The 22491-nt window shown below is 42.3% G+C and overlaps 1 protein-coding gene and 1 long non-coding RNA gene across 3 annotated transcripts in view; one reads left to right on the forward strand and one right to left on the reverse strand.

The window, feature by feature from the left end:
* Positions 1–22491, reverse strand: part of TET2 (tet methylcytosine dioxygenase 2) — a 74244-nt gene that overhangs the window by 45049 nt on the left and 6704 nt on the right. The window lies entirely within an intron of this gene.
* On the forward strand, positions 952–11819 carry LOC309350499. The gene is made up of 3 exons (XR_014160440.1): positions 952–1412; positions 1716–1798; positions 11540–11819. It is a non-coding gene; the product is annotated as an uncharacterized lncRNA (long non-coding RNA).

The following is a 22491-nucleotide window of genomic DNA, read 5'->3' on the forward strand; positions in this document are numbered from 1 at the left end:
GCTCCTACGGGCTTTTCTAGGAGGTGGGGGAATTCCCCCACCTCCTAGAACAGCCAGCAAAGCCGCGCAGCCCCTTTAAAGAGTGCGCAGCTTTTGCCTGCTTTTGCGGGAGGTGGGGAAATTCCCCCATCTCCTGCAAAAGCCCACAGGAGCGAGAAGGGATGGACTCCGCCAGTCAGTCCCTTCTCCCTCTCTGGGGAAAGGCCTGCTTTCCCCCACCGCCAGCCTCAAAGCAGGGTTGGAGAGTAGCGGGAAGGCGTCGCGCGCCTTCCCGCTGCCCCCCATCCTCTGGGGCTGGCAATGGGGGAAGCGCTGCTTTCCCCCACCGCCAGCCTCAAAGAGCAGACTCTCCTGGCTTCAGTGGAAGCAACGTGAAGCCTCAGGAGCACAGGCTTCGGAGGCTTCGCGTTGCTATCGCTGAAGCCAAGGAGCCTGCATTCGCCCCATAAGACGCACACACATTTCCCCTTCATTTTTGGAGGGGAAAAGTGCGTCTTATAGGGCGAAAAATACGGTATTTATCTACTTGCACTTTGAGGTGCTTTCGAACTGCTAGGTTGGCAGGAGCAGGGACTGAGCAATGGGAGCTCACCCCGTTGCGGGGATTCGAACTGCCGACCTGATCAGCAAGTCCTAGGCTCTGTGGTTTAACCCACAGCGCCACCCGCATCCCTAACCCTACTCATAGTTATTATTGGGGTATATGAAAATAGATGCTTGCTCTTTTGTCTTGATGTACAGGATACACAGAAGTGTGTGTTTGTGTGTGTTTTAATAAAGGACAGAACACAGAATATAAATGTTTGGAGTGATTAATTTGCTGTCCTGCAAGTACTGTTGGACTACTATGGACTGATGAGAGTTCAGTAACAACCTTTAGATATTAGTTACCTTCAAGGTAAATGGTAATATTCACAGGTCCGTCCCCCCCCCAAAAAAAAATACAACGAAAGTATTCTGATCATAGAAGATCTTTTGGCAGTTGCTTTAGTAAAAACATGGATAATAATTCATTACCTTGAGTTTGGAATGTTGGCCAATGAAACCACCCTATGAACGCTCAATTGGAAGTGCATCAGGTACAGATCTAGATTTGCATGACTTGGACCAGCCGTTGAAACACAATTCCATTTGTAATTGATGCACAAGTTTCTTCAAAATCAGATAAGCCTGACTGCAGGCTAATTTATTAAACAGTGGCTTGGACAAAGAAGCCTGCCAGGTTCAAGTAAGGACAGAGAAAAGTATGTGTCGTGACTAAAATGATAAATGAGGTCATGTGTTATCAAGAGGGAGGTCAGCAGTTGCATAAATCAATCCTTGGAAGCATCGACTCATGAAGTATCTTTTTTGTTGCAGGTCTCCAATTCCTGCAAAAGGAAATGGATGCGTTCCAAGCTGCCCGAAAGCAGGTCAGTTTATCTGCCCGTCTAGCCCAGTATTTATTGTTGTGACTGGCATCAGCTCTCTGAGTAGAGGCTGGTGTTTCCCCATAACCTGCTACCTTTAGCTGAAGATGTCACAAGTGACCATGACAAGCACGAAAAGCTTGCCACTGAGCTATGGCTACTGAGCTAAAACATATTTGGGAAACTATTAGTCTCCTGCACATTTACAAAAAAAACCAGGGGTGGCTCAACATGTTTTTGCCCAAACAGTACACTATATGAAGTTTATATTGAAATCAAAAGTTAAGATTAATGCTCTCATTTCAGTATCCATTCAGTGATGCCACCAGAGTGCTGTTTGGGGAAGAGGTCCATGGCCCTGCAGCAGAACTGGCTTACCATAATTTGAAGTAAGTGAAATAAAATACACCGCCATCCCCCTTCCACACACAGGCAGAAGAGGAGGGAGAACATTTCTGTTTGTTTATTTTCTTAAACTCTACAGTTTCACACTGGCATTTCCAATGCTTGTTTTTGTCCTCCAATAGGCTTTAAAACTTGTGGCTGTCTTAAATGTTGCCTATGAAGTTGTGATGAATACTGTTGTTGTTGCTGCTGCTGCTGCTGCTGCTGCTGTTGTAGTAAAAGCAGAGCATCATAGGATTAAAAATAAAATAATAATAATGAAACTTTTAACTTTTGAAAAAAACAACCACCTGATAATGTTTTTTAACAAGAAGAATTAGAATGCTTCAGAGCTCTGGGGGCAACATTTTTTTGAAATTCTCACTTTTTGCAAAGCTCATGGACCTAGAGAAACATAGGGAAAACATAGAGCTATTAAGTTCATAAAAACATGATGCTTTGCAGACCCCCGATCTACATAACTGTCAACGTTTCCCCTTTTTTAAGGGAAATTCCCTTATTCCAAACAGGATTCCTCGCAAGAAGAGGGAAAAGTTGACAGCTATGCCGATCGAACTGGTGGAGTTAACATCACAAGTCAGCCTGGAAGTGTGGGAAAGACTCTTCAGTCACAATTCGCTTGATTATTGAGCCCCCAAAGAGAGCTTAGTAAAGGAGAGTCTTACTCATCTCTGAGTACAATTTTAACAGATTCAGCTGTGCTTTCAGTGGTTTGGATATTTCGTTTAAAGTTGCTTTAATTGAATAGTTCTGCTTTTCTAAGCAGCACATCACAAATATTAATGTGATTTTTCTTTTCATTCCAAAAGGTGGACATTTTACTCTTTTTAATTGGTAATTGAGATTCATGAGCCAACTTTCCATTGAGGACAAAATTGGTATTCTTAGGATATCTGTGGATATTCTTGCCTCATATTAGTTGTTCCCTGAAGTGATAAGTGATGCAAAAGGAGTCAGAAAAGCTTTTTAACTGTGACTTACGAACAAACTTCTAGATAGGACACTCGCATCATGTAAGTTGTTTTATTATTTCATGAAAAAACACTGCCAGAAAACGAGTGCAGGAAATATTAAGAGTCCCAAATAATACTCCATCGGATTCCTCATCTGTTGCAGTGAAAACAACAACCACGACTACCTTTTTTGAATTTGTCCCAAATAATTTAGATTCTGGCATTTAGCTCAAGTCATCTGTAAAAAATCTTCACCGGCCTTAAGCAATAAGAACATATCCGCCCCGCCCCCCGTGTGTATATGTGTGTGTGTGTCTTGTTGATATTCTTCCTTCAAGCATGACTTGAGACTAACAACCCATTCCCACTGAAACTAGGTGTTCTTGCCTTTCTGCACCCAGTGGATTTTGGATTAAGCTATCTTGTGCAACAACAACTGTGTTTCTAACAATGAGCAGGACTATATAATATCAAAGCAATTCAGAAAGCTAGATAAAGTCATTAAGGTGGAGCCACGATTGTCAAGTAATTCAGTAAACCTGACTGGAAGAAGGTTTATAGCAAATAAAAAGAAATGTTTCTTAACGCAATTCACACTTCTAGCATTCATTGCCACAAAATACGTTGATTCTCACTATCTTCAATGGCTTTTTGAGAGAAAAAGACCAAATCTATGACATCTTAAAATAAAAATACTAATAAATAATAAAAACAATTATGACTTGCATTAGTGTATACAGTGGTACCTCGGGTTACAGACGCTTCAGGGTACAGGCTCCGCTAACCCAGAAATAGTACCTCAACAGAAATCGTGCTCTGAAGGTGCGGTGGCGGCAGGAGGCCCCATTAGCTAAAATGGTGTTTCAGGTTAAGAACAGTTTCAGGTTAAGAACAGACCTCCAGAACGAATTAAGTTCTTAACCCGAGGTACCACTGTAATTCAATGTACCAGTGTAAAAAGGCGCAAGAAAATTCAAATCCATATGCTTCACTGAAAATAATAATAATAATTAAAATTAAAATTTCTACACCGTCCTCCTGGTAGATCATGGAGTTCTAGAAATAAAGTAGATTCCGCAAGCCTGTCCCTCTGTAAGCTGATTCAATGGGATTCCTACAGCAAATGCTCCAATTCTAATGTGTGAACATCCAGACTAAGTTTCCCTGCTAGCTGCAGTTAAATCGGGTTGTTAGGCAGCACATGTGGGATGTCATGCATGCACAATGGCTCCCCCAATGTTGGGAGCAACTCGGCGCATCTGCCGACAGCCCCAAGAGCCCTCCCTCCACCTTCCCAAATGGAGAGGAGGCAGGAGGGCTCCAGCACTCTGTCAGAGCCCGGGCACCTCCTTCCCAAAGCTCAGGAAGCTTCTGTCTGACTTAGGGGGACGTGATGCATACACATGCAACATCAAGATGTCACAGGTACAACATCATCCCGCCCCCCCATCACCCTTGCAAGCTGGTGCCTGTGGCCCTAACTGTTCTCCTGCCAAAAATTTCACCCCATGCCACTGCTCTCAATCCACATGAAAATCTAACATTGATGCTTCTGCAGTACAGTGAACTTGACCACAGTTCAGCCTTGATTGCAGCATTGTGGTGAGGTTAAGGTGGGATAAATTGGTGGTTAGCACAGAATCTAGGGGTGGGGAAGCCTACTATTCTTCTGACAAGATGGAGTTGGTCAAAAGCAGGGCTGGTGATTGATGTGGCCTGAAGCTCCAAGCACAGCCAGAAAGCCACAAGTATATAGAAGTGAGAAAGCCACCTTAGCCAAGGAACTCTTTATACACACCATCTACACTGCATGTCCCTGTGGTCACAAGGGGTGCTATTGTTAGCCTACTCTCCCCACCACAGTCTCTCACTGGTGCAGATAAGCACGGATCCAGTTCACAAGTGGTCTCTTGCAAACCCAGGACATGTCTTCCAAGCCACGTTAGTGACACCAAATGAAACAAACAAGCCACAACTGATTTTCCGAAGTCTCAGAGTCTGAAACTGCTTTCAAACATGTGGTGCCTAGCCCAATATAATCAGCTTCATTCATCAAGATCACAGCAAGCAAGTTTTAAGGTAATCTCCAGGAAAGCACAAACTGTTCATGAAGCCGTTTGCCCCCGGTGCAGTTGTGCCAGACAGTTGTGCCAGACAGCACCCTGTAGATATACAATGAGTGTAATGATTTCTTTGGTGCTGGCACTAAAATGGCATAGTCTTTAAAAAAAAAAAAAACCAATATGTGCAGCACTGCATGGGCTTTGTTCAATTACCTGCTTTCCCACTTCGTTCACACCCTGTGTCACCTAAAGAGAATTGTGCCAATGAAAATATGCAAGGCCTGGGAGCAAGCATGTAAATTCTTAAGTGAAAGGCAAACCTCCTTTTGCTCAGTCTTCATTCAAAGATGTGCTGTGGCATTGTAAAGTCATGAGAGCTGTGAATTAGATCTATACTGCTTCTTCCAGTACATGTGTAAGAATGACTGGTGTCTTAAAAAGCAATGATTATTATCCCTTCCTCCAGTTTCTCAGGATTTCATTGTTGTGGTTTAGTCATTTAGTCATGTCCGACTCTTCGTGACCCCATGGACCAGAGCACGCCAGGCACTCCTGTCTTCCGCTGCCTCCCGCAGTTTGGTCAAATTCATGCTGGTAGCTTCGAGAACACTGTCCAACCATCTCGTCCTCTGTCGTCCCCTTCTCCTTGTGCCCTCCATCTTTCCCAACATCAGGGTCTTTTCCAGGGAGTTGGTAGGATAGTAAATGCTAGCAGATGCCCTTGTATCCTAGCCACCACTCCTAGTTCCTGAAGACTGAGTTTGCTAGGAAGTTCTGCCTGTGACCCATCTTTTGGGAAACAATGGGATATTGTGTTCCAGATCCAAATCTTGAAACAAACCTGCAAGTACAGTAGCTTCTCTCTTTCCCCAGAAAACAGTAGCCATGGTCAACTGCAGTAACTACATTGCCAATGTTCTCCTGCCCCTACTGAAGATTCAATTATACAGCCCATAATGCATGTATCACCAACATACCATATAATGGCTTGAGGTTTCTTCATACTAAGAGTCATGGATTTCCCACACAATAACAACAGATGAGCCGTTTCATACACACCTATCTCAGTACCTCCAGTGATCTCAGTCTGCAAGACAGCAATTCATTCCGCAAATGTGTGCATCTTGATCATGGATCTGAAGTAAGCTGGTGTCTGTCAGCAGATACAAAGCTGCAGACAGAGTAATCAGGTCAAATTGAATCCAACAGTCAGACTAGTAGCAAGCAACAGCAGAGGTAAGGCAGCAATCCCTGTCCCTTCCCTACCATAGTAATAATTTGCACCCGTGCTATAGTAAGTTTCTATGCAGAAGTCCGTGTTCCATAACCTTCCAAAAAAAGTATAAGATATCAAATGTCCCCCTCTTCATGTTAGCCCTGTCTGGGTGTTCAGTTCACTTGGGTGAAGACTAAAACATGAAGGACAGCGAGGACATGCTGGCCTCCAGGTTCTAAGGACTTAACTACAGAGCTGCAAATATAACGTTTTAACTGTGTTTTAAGTGCATTATACAAATGTGACACTAGATGGCGATGGTGAACGAATGACACACACACACACACACACACACACACACAAGCGCATTTTTAAAAAATGTATTTTCACAGCATTTTTCATATATATGTAAATTCCACCTAAATCACTTTAGGAACCTCCAAAAGTACAGAAATCTCCTTACTTCAGAATGCTGCCCTGCAACTCACAGAAGGCTGTCAAGGACTAAAAAATAAATAAACGCTCTGAATATGCTCTGCAAAAAACCATTGTAAAGCTCACAATTGAAAATATCACTGAGTTGCGATTTCATCTCTACAGCGCCATTTGGTGCCACAGTGTTATAACACATTGATAATGCTGTATTTTGACTAATGTAGCTGAGTCGAAGGAGAAAAACACAAACTGGGGAAGACGGAAATTGTCAGCATGCTGCTTCATGCGGTTGTCTTCATGTAAAATATGAACTGAACACCCAAACAGGACTACTGTGCACAAGATTAAATGGAATACAGTTATTGGACGTGCTGCTTGTCAGACTTAAACATGGGAAGTTATGGGTGCACATAAACTAAACCTGAACACTCATATTTACTGTAAGGATTGCCAACAAGATTTGTGGCCCGTTAATAGGCAGTACTGCTTGCTACGGAAGTGCCCCCACATCTTCTAACATAATCCCTAGAACCCAGAGAGTATATATACACCAGCACTGAATTGTTTGACTTGTAGTCCTAAGGTTTCCTGGAGAGGTCTTTCCTAGTCTTGGCATTTGAGCAGCGAGAGGAGCCAAGGATTAAATCGGAGATCTTCTGCATGCAAAACATATGTTCTTCCAGCCAGCCCCTTTGCTGTGTTTGTAGGGCATGACAACAATAGGAAGAATGGATATACTGCTCTTTCCTTCATCTCTCGGATGTAGGAATGTGTATGCATGTGAAGAATTTGTCCAGCTATTATACAGTAATGCATCAGCAGCAGAACAGAGCTTTCTTTAGAATATCAATCTTACCTCCACGCATACTCCATGTAGCTTCAAGGAAATCCTTAGCAAACCACAGAAAAATCAACTGTCCAGCTCAAGCAGAACGCACTTAAAATAAAAGCTTCCATTCAGGTGGGCATGTTATCTTTTTATTCTCTCTTACACCACCTCTCTGAGCATCTGCTTCAAGAGCCTTTCAGCTGTTTAGTAAGGAGACCACACATTACACAAACCACAGCATTCACAGCACAGTTTCCATAGTAACCATCTTATTAAAGCAGCCATCTGCTTTAAATATTAAACTTCATAAGACCATCATGGCTTTAAAACAATATCACATGTTCATGAAATATTAAAACGGGGAACAAAGGGCTGCAAAGAAGAACTTCTCCTGATTTTATTTTATTTTAAACTCTGATGGATTATCCTGGAGTTTGTTCTGACTCTTTAGAAACATAAATGTGTAAATGTGTAACAAATCCATAAATATACCTACTGCAAAAGCAGTCTCTCTCTCTCTCTCTCTCTCTTATTTTAGCATATTCACAGAGCAAGCAAACAAAAACTACATAAGTAGGGACTTTCCGAGGTGTTTTTTTTAAAAGCAAATTTAAACCTATTTCATTTTAATAATCATTCATTCACCAGATCTCATGAGCATTGCAAAAGAAGTGTTTGAGACAATGGGGAACAAGATAGGTGCTCCTCTCCTGCACTGTTACATAATGAATAATTTTAAAGGTCTCATATTGTGCACAATCAATTTACTAGGAGATCATCTGTGAAGGCTAGAATTACAACACAATGTCAAGTCTTCTTTCCAAATAAAGGATGAGGTCTGGAACCTTTAAATACTTTATCAGCAGCAATTCAAATTCAAATAGCAGCCTGCTTTACTTAATGGTGACTTCAAGTTTAGATTTTATTATCATTTATTGAATTTATATACCGTCCTATACTTGGAGGTCTCAGGATGGTTCACAGAAAAGATCAACATAAAAACCACAATATATATAATCAAAAGAGCCACATTTTAAAGGGGCATAGGATGTCTATCAGACCAACCAAATGTCTGGTTAAAAAGGAACGTTTTTTGCCTGGCACCTAAAGGTGTATAATGAAGTTGCCAGGTGAACTTCCCTGGGGAGAGTATTCCACAGATGGGGAGCCACCACAGAGAAGGCCTGTTCTCCTGTTGCCACCCTCCTGACCTCTTCAGGAGGAGGTACATGAAGAAGGGCCTCAGAAGATGACCTCAGGGTCTGGGCAGGTTCATATGGGAAGAAGCGGTCCTTGAGGTATTGCAGTCCTGAGCAGTTTTATTTCACTGCGTTTTGTCTTCTCTATTTAAATGCAGTCATTTTGTTCACTGACATTTCATACTGTTTGGTTATTGGAGGAGTACTATCAAGTTTTGTTTTGTTTTGTTTTGTTTTTTAAATACCCATAGAAGCAACAAAGGCCCGTATAGTAAAAGCTATGGTTTTCCCAGTAGTGATGTATGGAAGTGAGAGCTGGACCATCAAGAAGGCTGATCGCCGAAGAATTGATACTTTTGAATTATGGTGCTGGAGGAGACTCTTGAGAGTCCCACGGACTGCAAGAAGACCAAACTTATCCATTCTGAAGGAAATCAGCCCTGAGTGCTCACCGGAAGGACAGATCGTGAAGCTGAGGCTCCAATACTTTGGCCACCTCATGAGAAGAGAAGACTCCCTGGAAAAGACCCTGATGCTGGGAAAGATGGAGGGCACAAGGAGAAGGGGACGACAGAGGACGAGATGATTAGAGAGTGTTCTTGAAGCTACGAACATGAGTTTGATCAAACTGCGGGAGGCAGTGGAAGACAGGAGTGCCTGGCGTGCTCTGGTCCATGGGGTCACGAAGAGTCGGACATGACTAAACGACTAAACAACAACAGCAAGAAGCAGTGAGTGATTTCTGCCCTAGCCCTCAGGAAGCAATGGCATAAGCCACGGGTCCTGCCCTACACACAGTGTTTATCAAAGTCCAGCAAAAGGGTTCCTTTTTCAGTTTTCCTTCTTTTCTGCTCCATTGCTGTTCTCCCCCTTTTTTCTTTTGAAGTAAGGTTATCTAAGGCAATACATTCTTTTCAGATAGTCAGATGCACCACTTCTTGAGGACTACTCCGGAGTCATTCAGCAGTGAAGAACTTCAGAAATAAGAGGTTTACAACTCAAGACTGCTGTATTCCAAAAAGGAATCCTCTCTTCCTCTTGAACTCAATCTCTGTTTGAAGCACAGGAACTTTTGCTCGCATCAGTCAAGCAACTCAGAGGCCTATGGGCCACTGCTGTGTCCTGCCATGCCTTGATGCACTTTCAAGCAACATTCTTCCACAGATACAAAATTACAAAGTAGTCTCTCAGTTCTGCCCTCAAATACCCAAGATCCACTTCTTCAAAAGCAAAGGCGGAAGAATAATTCAGCTCTTAGGTGCGGCTTCGGCTAAACCAGCTATTCAGGATTTCTCTTTCTTCTACTGTTTAGATGACAAACCCATGACAGCGTCTGTATTTATTCTGAGATATTAATCTAAACTGACACATCGTGCTTGCCTTCCGGCAGAAACCTCTTTCCCAATGTCCTGCACATCTATCAATCCTATTCTCTAAAAATTAAGCTCTGCAGAATCCCCAACAATCTCCAAAGCACTCTGGCAGCTAAGTGCAAGGGGCAAAGTCCTCATGAGCATTCATTTTTACTTATTATTATTATTATAGCCACCTCACATTGTTAATCAGGCTTTGCAATAATGATAATACTGGTGAAATAATAACAAGTGGTCTGTAACACTTCAAGCAAGGACTCCCATGCTTCCTTGATTCTCTGTTCTAAAACACCGCACAGAGAAAACAAGTTGCCACACCTAGCCTTCTCCCTGAAAAATGCTACTCTTCTACATGTAGGGAATATCCTTCCCTATGCAGAAACAGCCATCCAGTCAACCTGCAGATTGTATCTCAAGTCACAACACACAGACATATATTTACTCACAGAAATATGTTTACCGTCTCATCTCAAAACAGCATGCATTTCTTTTGTAGTACTTTTGCGATAAGAACTGTCAGGAACTATATCTTGTTAACCACAGTGTTTCCCAATTGGCAAACTATTGTAGACTTCCTGTTTTTTCAAAAGTCAAGCCATGGACCCTCTACTTTCGAAAATGTTGATATCTTGGTGGCAGTTTTGGTTATGTGAATGCTGCATGTCCCAGCACAAAACTGGGTTGTGTGTCTTCCAGAGCCATGAGAGCCATGTGAGAGCACAGTGGTCCCTAAACACATATTTTTGGGCACCATGATCTCCCATGAGATGCGCTTCTGGCCACAACCTCACACATTTCTGGGCACTGTACTCTCACGTGAGAGCATGCTCTCTGAAAAATGGGATGTGACAGACAGTTGATGGATATGTGTCACGGACCCCCTGGGTGGGTTACACAACACCCCCCCCCCCGGGGTCCACAGACCCACAATTGGGGACTGCTGTCTTAGTAGATTCACAGCACAATCCTAACCATTTCTATTCAGGAGTAGGTCCTATTGAATTCAATTAGGTTTACACCCAGTTAAGTGGGGTTAGGACTGCAGCCTTACCATTCCAAAAACTTGTGGAAACCATTGGGATTCTAGACATTATATGTAATATTAGCATGCAATGTTAACACATGTTTTTGACAGAATAATGCAATAGTAGAGTTGGAAGGGACACCTGTTGGAAGTCCAACCTCCTAAAATGCAGAAATCCTGCCCACAGCTCGAAACACATACCTTCTGGTTAGCAGCCAGACCCACTGTCCCACTGCTAAATTGTTTTAAAATTACTGGTTTTGTGGTGTGTGTTTTTTTAATGTAACTTGCTTTTAATGTTTGTTTATATATGGCTTTTGTAAAGTGCTTGGAGTTTTTCTCCCTCAAGTAAGCAGTATATAAATTTAATAAATAAATAATTTTAATAAAGAAAAAGAAAAGAAAAGAATATGGTGCCCCTTCAGGCAATCATGTTGTCTGACCATGGCAGTCAGAACTGTAGTACCTAACATAAGACAGGGGTGGGGTGGGGGATAGAATGGTAATTGGGTCCATTCATATGTTTTGAATGGAAATCTGTCAATTACATGAAGATGTTGTTTTCAGGTTGTTTGAGTCAAAGTTAAAACTAAAGGTTTGGGTTTTTGTTTTGTTTTTGTTTTTTTTTAAAAGAGAGAGAGATTCATACCCTGGGAGAAGTACTTCAGGAGTTTCTTCACACACTTGACTGGATTACAGTGGTACCTTGGGCTACAGACACTACAGACGCTTCAGGTTATAGACCTGGAAGTAGTACCTCGGGTTAAGAACTTTGCCTCAGGATGAGAACAGAAATCGTGCAGCGGCAGCGGAAGGCCCCATTAGCTAAAGTGGTACCTCAGGTTAAGAACAATTTCAGGTTAAGAACGGACCTCCAGAACGAATTAAGTTCTTAACCCGAGGTACCACTGTACGTGGAAAACACTTTGAGAAAGATACCATTCTTAACTGAATTCTGTATGCCAGTTAATGCAAAATGTAAAGCTGTATGTGTCTCCTCAGAAGTAAGACTCATTCAGTTCAATGGGGCTTGCTCTCAGTTAAGTGGGCAGGGAACTGCGGGCATGGAATTTCAATTCTGTGCAATGGCTTGCTGCTTGTTTTATTCCTCCAGTCTCTTTCTTAAGAAAACTTTTTTTTATAAGGGTTTGGCTGTGGTTTTAGTCAGAGTGTATTTTTAAAAAGAGTGTAGTGAGCTGAGTAAAGCATTTAAAATTAGCTTAATGCCATGGGGTGGCAATAATTAAACTGCCACTTGTTATCTGATATCTATGAAACAAGAACTGAAACACATAGGAGCCAACTCAGTTTCAGGAGGTGAACTAAAAAGATGCAGCACAGATTTGACTGGCAGTTCCAAAGCCTGTATAAATCTAGAGAATCTGAACAAAACAAGTCTGGAAAAAAGAAAAGATAGGTAATGAGAAGCAATTTCTGACAACAGAGCCACAGTTGTTCCCAAATTTTAAAAAAATCATGCTTCGCTTACATCCCAAAGTGTTACTTTTATGGCTTGTTAAGAGTAAAGACTGTCACGATGTGGTATAATTAACAATTGCCCACTCTCAAGAGTGTTTCTGGGAATGTCTTGCATTGGACATGCAACCTTCTGGTGATTCATGTAATCACCCAATGGGAAGCCTCCCAGCCTCCCTTGTGCTCAGTGAGTGATCATCATTGATGAAATGAGGAGGGGGAGAATTACGTAGGCCACGTTGAGCTCCTTAGAGAAAAAAGTGGGGTACAAATGTAGCAGATAACAAAGCAAGAAAATCTGTTCATTCATTAAGGGACATGAGAAGTTCGATCATGGGCATCATCAATTTAAGGATGCTATATGCATCACATTCTTAACAGAGCTGCAAAGTAAAATTCTGCACTCACTTCAGGGTGGGAATCCAAACAAAATGTGGTCTCATGAATAGCTCAGCACACACTCTTCATTGTCATCCTGCATGCACTGAGAAAGCTCAATAAGTACTGTTTGTCTAATTAAGGACCCATTTTGGCCAACAGTTTCATCATTATCTTACACACAGCAGCACGGATGCCCCCACTGTTTGTTTTTAGGCCCAGCAAAACCACTTCTATTTACTCAGGCTTTTGATCCTTAATTGGAAGAGTAACTGGCTAAGTCTGTGTCCTTTTTTTTTTTTACTCACCCCTTTAAGTGGGGTAGTAGGATTTGTCCCCCTCCCCCTACGCACACCACTTCCTTTTCTAAGATATTCATGGCACATTTACAAACTTAATGTATGGCATACTGAGTGGTTGATTAGCCTGAGAAGATCCCACAGTCTTCATAATTAAAAATGGAAGTGTGCAAAACCCTGATATCCACAACTGATATTGCACAAAGATAATTACACGGCTCCATGCATACAAAGTCTTCTGCATATGAAATCCATATGTGGAACTGTGGAATGAATGTCTTTTTTTATTTTCCACCAATACCCGTTCTTTCCAACATGGAATTGTAAAAGTGGCAAACGGATTCTAATAAAGAATCTGAGACAAGTCCTTTCAGAAGAATATGTCACAAGACGAGCTCCTTTTGTACTTTTATAAAATGTTCCAAGTCACTACACACTCGAAGAAACGGAAGCTTACGACGATGAAGAAAGCGCCATCAAATTTATTCTGAGTTGCCTGAAACGCTTATTCAGGCTAGTTAGCGGCTGCATGAGTAAAGTTATGTGCTCACATACCCAACGTGCATTTTCCTAGCATGTGTGTTTTCCCACCTCCCGCCCAACTGCTCTGTTGAGTCTACGCCAACATCCGTGATCCAGGTCATTTTAGTGAGCCTGATACAGCACTTGCTAGCTGTTACATAACTGCCCTCAGGAATTCTGGGATCGTGTTTGTAAACACTACAGCCATGTGCGCGAAGCCACGTTGCGAGACATCAGAATGACCTGGAACGCCTGCTTTCGAGGTAAACCCTGACACTACAGTGTTTGTACATCCGAGCTGCGCTGCAAGGCGAAGACCAGCATGTTCCAGTCTATTTTGCCCTAGCAAGTTTCATCACCGGTGCCCACAAATGGCCCACAAATGTCAATCAATTCATGCTGCCAGGCATTTTTCTCCCAAAGAGAACTTCAAGGCAAAGTCTCTTCAATTCAGGGACCAAGAGCTGTGCTTTCTACTTCCAGCATTGGTTGATTTGATATATACACTAGGCAAAGAAATGATATGAGTACCACAAGGATACACAGACATTTAACAGTATAAATGCAGCTGCACAGAACCAGGCTTTCAGTGTTTAAAGGAGGAGACATTTAACTATTTCCACGCATTACAGTTGTATGGAAAACACACAAACAAAGCTCTATCACTCCCCCTCTTTTTTAGAGAAGCTTTCCTTTTGAAAAACAGCTGAAGGGGTTCACTGAAAATGTTATTCATAATCATGTACATTAAATGTTCTACTAATGTATCCAGGCAAATGGAAAAAGGTGTGGGGGGGGAGTGAATAGATTTGCCTCTGCCAAGCTAATTTAAATGCAGCTGCGAATCCCATTTGCTTTTGACCTTTATTGCAAGAGGAGAGAAAAGGATGGAGTTAAAACGTTGCTAAGCCCTGCTGAGTTTGCATTTCTTCAGACCGTTTAAGCCAGGAATAAGAAGGAAAATAGGCGAGGCCCGCCCCAAACTAAAACAAAGGGAGAACCTTAGAAAAGACAACAATATTTTTTTTCTTTTGCAGTAAGGTAACATGTCATTTGGAAAATCAAAGAGAAAAGAGTTCTAGAACTCTCAGCAATCAAGAAATAAAGTTTCAACAGAAGAGATATAAGAAGTGTGGGGTTTAACCATAATGCGTTACAACCTCAGCGTACACTTACCTGGAAGCAAGACCCATTGAATAAGGGTGTTCCAATTAATTAATTAATTTGTTAGATGCTTTATCTGGTCCAAGGCAATCCAAAGTGAATTACAACCAACCAACCAGACAAAAACAACCCCCGCACACATAGATGCATCAAAACCAGCGGAAGGAAACAGATTTTTAAAAACCCCACTCACTTCAAAATTATAACTCTCATTTGCCCACAAATTCTTGGAGATTCTAGGAAAGTGAAAGCGGGGGGTGCCAAGAGGAGGATGGCAAACAACAACAACAACAACCCAACGACAACAAACCCCCCTTTGGTAACAGAATTTCTTTCTACTGCAAACATTTATCCAAGAACTGATTGGATCCTATGAGTGAGCCTACGTCTCCAGCATTCAAAGCTGCTTCCATCCTTGAGAAATATGGATTACTCATGAGATCCAAGCAGTTATCGGAGAAAAGTTCAAGTTAGTTTTATTGCGGCAAAAGCCAGTGACACAGAACACCACAAGATCAAACAAAAGGAAATCAACAACAACATCAGAAGAAAAAAAAAATTACACAAGGGAACTTCGCAGTGTGCCATTCAACAGAAGAGATTTACGCTTCCTGATTGCTAAAGTGCAAAATTTGGCCACCTCATATGATATTGAGCTTGAGGAATCTTCCAGAAGGTATTTTCGTAGAATTTCGGGGGAGGATTCCAAGAGTTATCGGAGAAAAGGAGAATCACCTTCCCAAACAGTACCAGGTATTGCTTCATGAGACATTCTCACAGACCTTCAAGAAATTAAAGAGAACTGCAGCCACCACATCTCTCTTCTGAGTAAGCATGCTTAGGATAGCTGCATGATGGTCTTTGCACCTGTGAAAAGCATTTTCTAATGGCTGGCTAAAATGAATATGTTCTGAGATGGGTGCATGAAATGGGTGTTTGAAAGTTGGTGCCGCCATATGTGACACACTGTTTGAATCTCTGACAGCATACCCTGCTCAAACAACTATGAATGTGTCGCAGCCTGCTCACCTTAAAAAAAAGGTAAAGGACCCCTGACAGTTAAGTCCAGTTGCAAACGACTCTGGGGTTGCAGTGCTCATCTCGCTTTACTGGCCGAGGAAGCCGACATTTGTCCGCAGACAGTTTTTCCAGGTCATGTGGCCAGAATGACTAAGCCACTTCTGGCGAAACCAGAGCAGCACACGGAAATGCCTTCCCACCTTCCCACTGCAGCAGTACCTATTTATCTACTTGCACTGGTGTGCTTTTGAACTGCTAGCTTGGCAGGAGCAGAGACCAAGCAATGGGAGCTCACCCCATCGTGGGGATTTGAACAGCCAACCTTCTGATCGGCAAGCCCTAGGCTCAGTGGTTTAGACCACAACACCACCCGCATCCCACCTTACCACCCCTCACACCTGTAAAGCACTTTAAAACCGTAACAAGAAAATCACTGCAGTAGCAAAAAGTTTGCCTGCGTTTTTGGTTGGAAGAGTTAAAATGTTTAGACTACAATTCTGGACAGCTAATCTGCTACAGCATGTTCTTCTGTGCGATTTATGCAGCCCTACTGTGTGTGCATGACTCCAGCCTGGGTTAAAGACTGCTGATTCGAGTGTTTAGCATTTCCCCCCATAGATCCAAATAGCAAGGACGCACCCAGCATTACTTTCATATGTTTGCAGTTGTCTGCAGATTATTAGTCCTTTCGGAAAGCAGAAACTACGTCTACTCCCCATGGCACACAAGGTTTGCACTGGCTGGTTCCAGTTCTTTGTCAAGCGGTGAAGCTTCTATTTTTGGCTCACCGCAGATGACCTTGCTGTAAGCTACAGAGCTGAATGTCGCCTAAACAAAAGGAGATTATTAAGGGGGGGGAAGCAGGGAGGGAAAAGAACCCTGAGTATTGTGGAATACTCCAACCAGCCTATAACAAAGTTATGATGGCTGTGGGCGATAGTAAAAATGGAGGGGAAAGTAGACCATTGCGGGTGAACGCTGCCGACTCACGAACTGTTGCACCCGCCAGACTGTTACGCAACAGCTCTTGGGAATTCTGGGAGGGTGTTTGTAAACAGTCAGACATGTGCGCAAAGTCCACGTGGTGCTGACTGAGGCTGGATCGGAAGAAACTCTGAATGGAAAGAGCAGCTTGGTCTGCAGCATTGAAGGGAAAGCAAGTTGGAGCCATGCGTCTCGGGGCCTTCCTGGAGAGCAAAATGTTGCAAAAAGTGTGCATCCCACCACAGTGACAGACATTTCCTAGGACAGTTAGCTGCTTTCTCCAAAGCAAGAGGAAAACATGTGCTAACTATTGAGGAAAGAAATCAGAAGGAACTGTATGAGGAGTGAACAAGCTACGATGTAACTTTCTGTAACTCAAGTACAGGCAAAGGAACGTTAGCAACAAATTTAAAACAAGTATCCTCATGAAAATAAAGAATACTGATTGCTGTAACGAAGATACTGAAATTTATTTTCAAAGTTTCAGCTTTCACACAAAAGACACTGTTCAGTGGTTTCCCATAGGATACCTGGTCCTATCTGCATTAATTTCTAATGAAGTCCCTTGTGGGTTCATGAGTATCTACTTCCAGATATATAGACTTGATGGTTGCAGCATTTGGGCACAGTGAGTATGACGCTCTGCTTGAATATATTTTGTTTCTCTGTCCACTATACCCAGACACCTGGAAGGTTGCAATCTCAAACTACTAACTTGAAAGTGACTTCAGTCCAACAGGGCAATACTTGTCAATATGGTTTGAACAATGCAAGAAGTCATTCTGTCTTTGAACTCTTCCTATCTTTGGACTGGTAAGCAACCTACAGATGCTAAGTCTGAACTAATTAATGGTGTCATTGCATGTGGTATGTGATGTATACAAGTCAAAGAGCATACAGGTTTAATAAAAGAAACCAGAGCCCCTTGTTTATTGAAGTTATCCCCTAACTGATACTTTTAATTGTGGTTATTACTTCATAGTACAATTATTTTTGACAGAAGCATGCACTTCAAGAAAAAGCCAGGTTGAAATGCGGGTCCCCCCCCCCCAATCTGTTTGGTGTTCTTTTGGCTTCAAGTCTTGCATTCATTCATCTGCCATTAAAAAGCCATGGCCTGAGGCAGCCTTCCCACTGAAATAAGTTAAATATTTGGGATTATTCACTGAACTATAACAGACACAAATGAAAATTAAAGCTGTAGTGCAAGAACTAAAAGGGAAATCTAATTTCAAGAACTAAGGCCAGTTTACCTGGCATCACAGATTTGGATTTAATGTATGGGTAGAAAGTCAACAGGTAATATTTATTTTCCTGTATAAAGTTATTGGGTTTTCAGTTCCTGCCTCTAAAACAACTTATTTCAGCAAGCACTGAGTGTTAAACTTATTAGAAATCTGCAGTAGAACTATAGTAGATAATAGGTAGATAGATAAACACAACACATTTTTCAAGCTGAGTTGTGGACATTTTACTTTTCAAGGGAAACCCCTTTACACCTCAGTGGACCAGCTATGGACTCATACATTCTGGTACTTCCACATGCTAAGTTTTTTACCATGATAGTAGCATTCTTGTGCAAGGCAAGCCAGCACGTCATATATCCATAAGCTAGACAAATACTTCATCAATGCCAGTTAGTCCAAAGGTATCGACACTGTAATGGTTGTAAGGGGTTACTTGTGCGTAAGTTGCCTTCCGTTTTGGTTAGATTGCCTGGCCAACCATGCTTTGGCTGACAGCTCACACTCCGTGGCTGGTCAGTCACTTGCAGAATCCGTCAGTGGGCATTTCTTGAACCTCTTCCAGCATAAGAGCTGTTTGACGCCAAGTCTCCTCCTACTCTCCCTGCGCGGAACTCGTCTGCGCAAGTAAGGGGAAGGCAGAGGCGTGTCCGCACTCTCCCCACTAGTCTCGGGTGAAGGGTCTTGGAGACCTCTCTCCGAATCCTCCATTTCCCTCCCTTCCCTACCGGTGTTACACTGAATACCTTCCCCCCTGCTGGTCCCCTCTCCTGCATCGCTGTGGAGCCTTGCCTCCACCTCTCCTTCTGATGTCAGTTCCCTGACAGACACGTTTAGCTCATTTAGCCTTTGTGAAATGCCAGCAATGGTATCTCCAAGCCAGCATGGTACCAGGTCTCTCTTCTGTTACCAACTTCCTATTTCACTTAGGCTTGCACCCATCAAGTGGATAATGATAATGATAAGTGGATAAGTGGGGAAGTGGATAATGAGAGGTGCCCAAGAACTAGAGCTGTTTCCTTCCATTTCAAGTTCAGCACTTTGGAACAGGCCCTAGCTCCCATGTGCAAACAACAGGGTAAAAATATAACCCAAACAATAATTATTCCCTGTTAGTACTGCATTCAAGCCCAGATTGCCTTTCATCTTGAGACATAGCTCATGGAGCCTCCACAGCTAACTTTCCAGTGGGTCCCTTCAAACACAAGGATTTTGTGGAACAATAAAGCATTGTAAGCCACCCAAAGAACTCTGGTTCTGTGATGGCACAGAGTTGCCATAAATAAGTAAACAAATGAGGGATTAATTATAGGAGCAGAAATGTACACAATCTAGCATTGCTATCCAATCTTCTCTAGCACAACTATTACTTTATTGGATTACAACTCTCTCTTTTTATCTTAGCATCTCCATTTACTCTATTCACCACTTCCCATTCTATATACTAGCTTAGTGAAAAGGAAGTGATATAACAGGAGTGAGTAATCTATATTCCTCCAGATGTTGTTGAAACGCATAATCCCTTACCGCTGGCCATGTTAGCCGTGGCTATTGGGTATTGCAGTCCAACAACATCTGGAAAGCCACAGATCCCCCCTCCCCAGTTGTATAGACCATTAACTATTCTCTCAGTGTGATCACCCCCCCCCCAGAAAAAAGTGCATTTAGGCTCATTTTATAAAGCACACTTTCTGCACAAGACTCTAGCAAAAGCTTCACAATTCAATCAGAAACTCAAGACTAAAAGTCTATCTAGACCTCTAGCTGACTATATGTGCAGGGTAAAGGAATTATTCCAGAATTTTAGACAAGAGAATTAATTATCTGCGGCTGCAGCCAAAATGCCTTTCTCCCATATCCTGCTGCCTGCTTGGCAACTTATTCTCTGTAATACATTGTGCAAGACCTGAACTAAACTGTCATTTGGGGCAATTCCAGCCAAGAGATGTATATTTGTTGTAGGTTCCTCACCTGGCAAGTCAACAAAGCAATCACCTCGCTTTTAATAGACTAATGGCACAGTTCTTTCAGATGAACAAATATCAAGCTCTACACAGTTTCTTATGCTGGAGCAGAGAACAGAAAATGTGCATGTGTATACTATCACAATAATAAATGCATGGGTATCAATATATCCAGTTAAGTAATAAGCCCTCTCCAGGCCAGCACTCTTCCTCACCCTTCTACATTACAATAATATGAATTAATTAATCATTTCAAATAGAGGAGGGACACACACACAAACCCTTTTTTAAAAAGGTGCAAAGCTGTTGACCCAACTCCTGCTTTCGTCCTTTAAACCTCTTAAAAGCTCTGCTTCAAGATCTGTGGGAGAACCCCATCTTGGCATCCCATTACTGACTGAAATTCACTGTGATGTGGAATAGTGCCTTCTCAGTGGTGGCACCAGTTTCACGGAATATCCTCCCCTCTGTGATAATGGCTAGCCTCTGAAAAATTAAGAACTAGCCCATCTCATTTGGAGCACATTAATGTAGTGAGGCCAGACACTAATAGGGTCTTGCCTGCTGTAGGATTAGAACTGCATGGGGAATTTTATTTAGCATTTCAGGAAATTTTCCATTGTAGTGGTTTTATTATCCTGATCTGCGGTGTATGTTACATACACTGGAATCATTACACATTGAAGGGTGGGGTAGAATTTGAAAGAGAAATTAAAATAATACATCGAAACCCTTCTAAGGGCAGGTTCATATAGTCAAGGACATCACTTGGGTATGGGATGCCAATGAAAGTATGAACGGACTCCGTTTAGAAACACGTATGTAACTGCTATAGATACACACATCAGTGATTGATTCACACATGCCAGTCAGACCACTCCTGAACATGTGAAATAGACCTAAGAGTCCATGTCCATAGATCTCCACACTACATGTTGTCCTCTATTCCACACTTCCTTCTGTGAATAAGCAGTCACAGCTGTCCAGACATTATCACCATTACGGCTATAGGGGAACCCCAAACAAATCTGTTTAGTTTGCTTGGGGGCAAGAACGGCAGGTGATACACCCTTCTTGACAGAAGAACTACAAACTATAATTCAAAGTCTCCCGCTCATGTAAGTATTTTTCATGCCTGGCAATGGCAGGTGGTGGAGCTCTGCAAAATATGTGGAGCTTTGCCTTCTCCATTTACATGATGTATATGGTGTGGCTGTTTATGTATTCAGGGCTATTGCATAGGATTGCAGCCACAACCTCCAGTGTTGCATATTATCTGGAGTTTCAGCAAAACTGGATTTCCTTGCAGATCTGCTTCAAGTCCCATTTTCCTTGTGCAGAGGAAAACAATTTCAAATGCCAACGATTAAGAACAAGAACAGTTCTCAGCTGTTCTAGAATATATCTACAATACTGGCTGCATTCACACGCCATGGTAAACCATAGGACAGGGGACACCAGAAATGTGCTTTGCTTGCTGAAGCTCCATGATTCAATCTCTACTATCTTCAGGTAGGGCTGGGAAAGACTCCTGTTTGAAACCGAGTGTGTTCAGATCAAAGCTCTTCTTGCACTCTATACTGTTGCAATCCTTACAAGAATCCAGAAGACAGGGGAGTAGGAAGAAAGACTTACATCAGTGGTATAGTACATGCTTTGCAGGCAGAAATCCCACGTTCAGTCCCTAGGAATTCTGGGCAGGGCTGGGAAATATTATTGCCTTAAACTCTGGAGAGCCACCACCAGTCAGTGTTGAATGCTAACCTAGATGGGCCAGTGGTCTGACTTGGTTAAGGCAGCTATCCTATGCATTTGGGCTGGGGTTGAGGCCAAGGGAGTAGTTTGTCAGAAGCCAATTCATGACTTTAGGGCAGGGTTTCCCAAATATAAGTCTCCAGCTGTTTTTGAACTACAATTCCCATCATTCCTGACCACTGATCCTGCTAGCTAGGGATGATCGGAGCTGTAGTCCAAAAACAGCTGGAGACCCAAGTTTGGGAAACCCTGATTTAGGACAGTTGCACGGCTAAAGGGGGGGCGTTCCCAATTCATAGCACAGTATCTTCATCAGTAAAACTAGACATGGGTTAAATCAGTCACCAGCCCTTACAATTTAGGCTTCTTAAATCTTACACTGATTATTAGAATCTTCACAACTACACCTGTATCTGTGAGATGCTTTGTATTTCAGTAGCATCTTCAATTAGTGATTTTTCAAATAAATTTAAAAGACTTCTAAGTTTCCAGAGGTCAACTGAAGTGGATTTGTTGTTACCTGCAGTTCAGATTAAAATGACAACAGAGCTATAATAGGTATGTTCAAATCTCTCTTCAGCTTCTATCCATCTCTGATTCACACTGCAGTCAGTTTTTTATGATTCATAATGCATCCCACTGCGTTTCAGAACCAGATCAAACAAATAGCCTTTCTAGATGATGTCATAACATTAAGAACTGGCAAAATGCCTTCACAGCAGCCAGAGAGAACAAGACAAATCAATAGTTTATCTTGTTTGGCAAAATAATTTGAGATT

Source organism: Podarcis erhardii (assembly GCF_964252035.2).
Source record: "Podarcis erhardii genome assembly, chromosome: 9".
Lineage (NCBI taxonomy): Eukaryota > Metazoa > Chordata > Lepidosauria > Squamata > Lacertidae > Podarcis > Podarcis erhardii.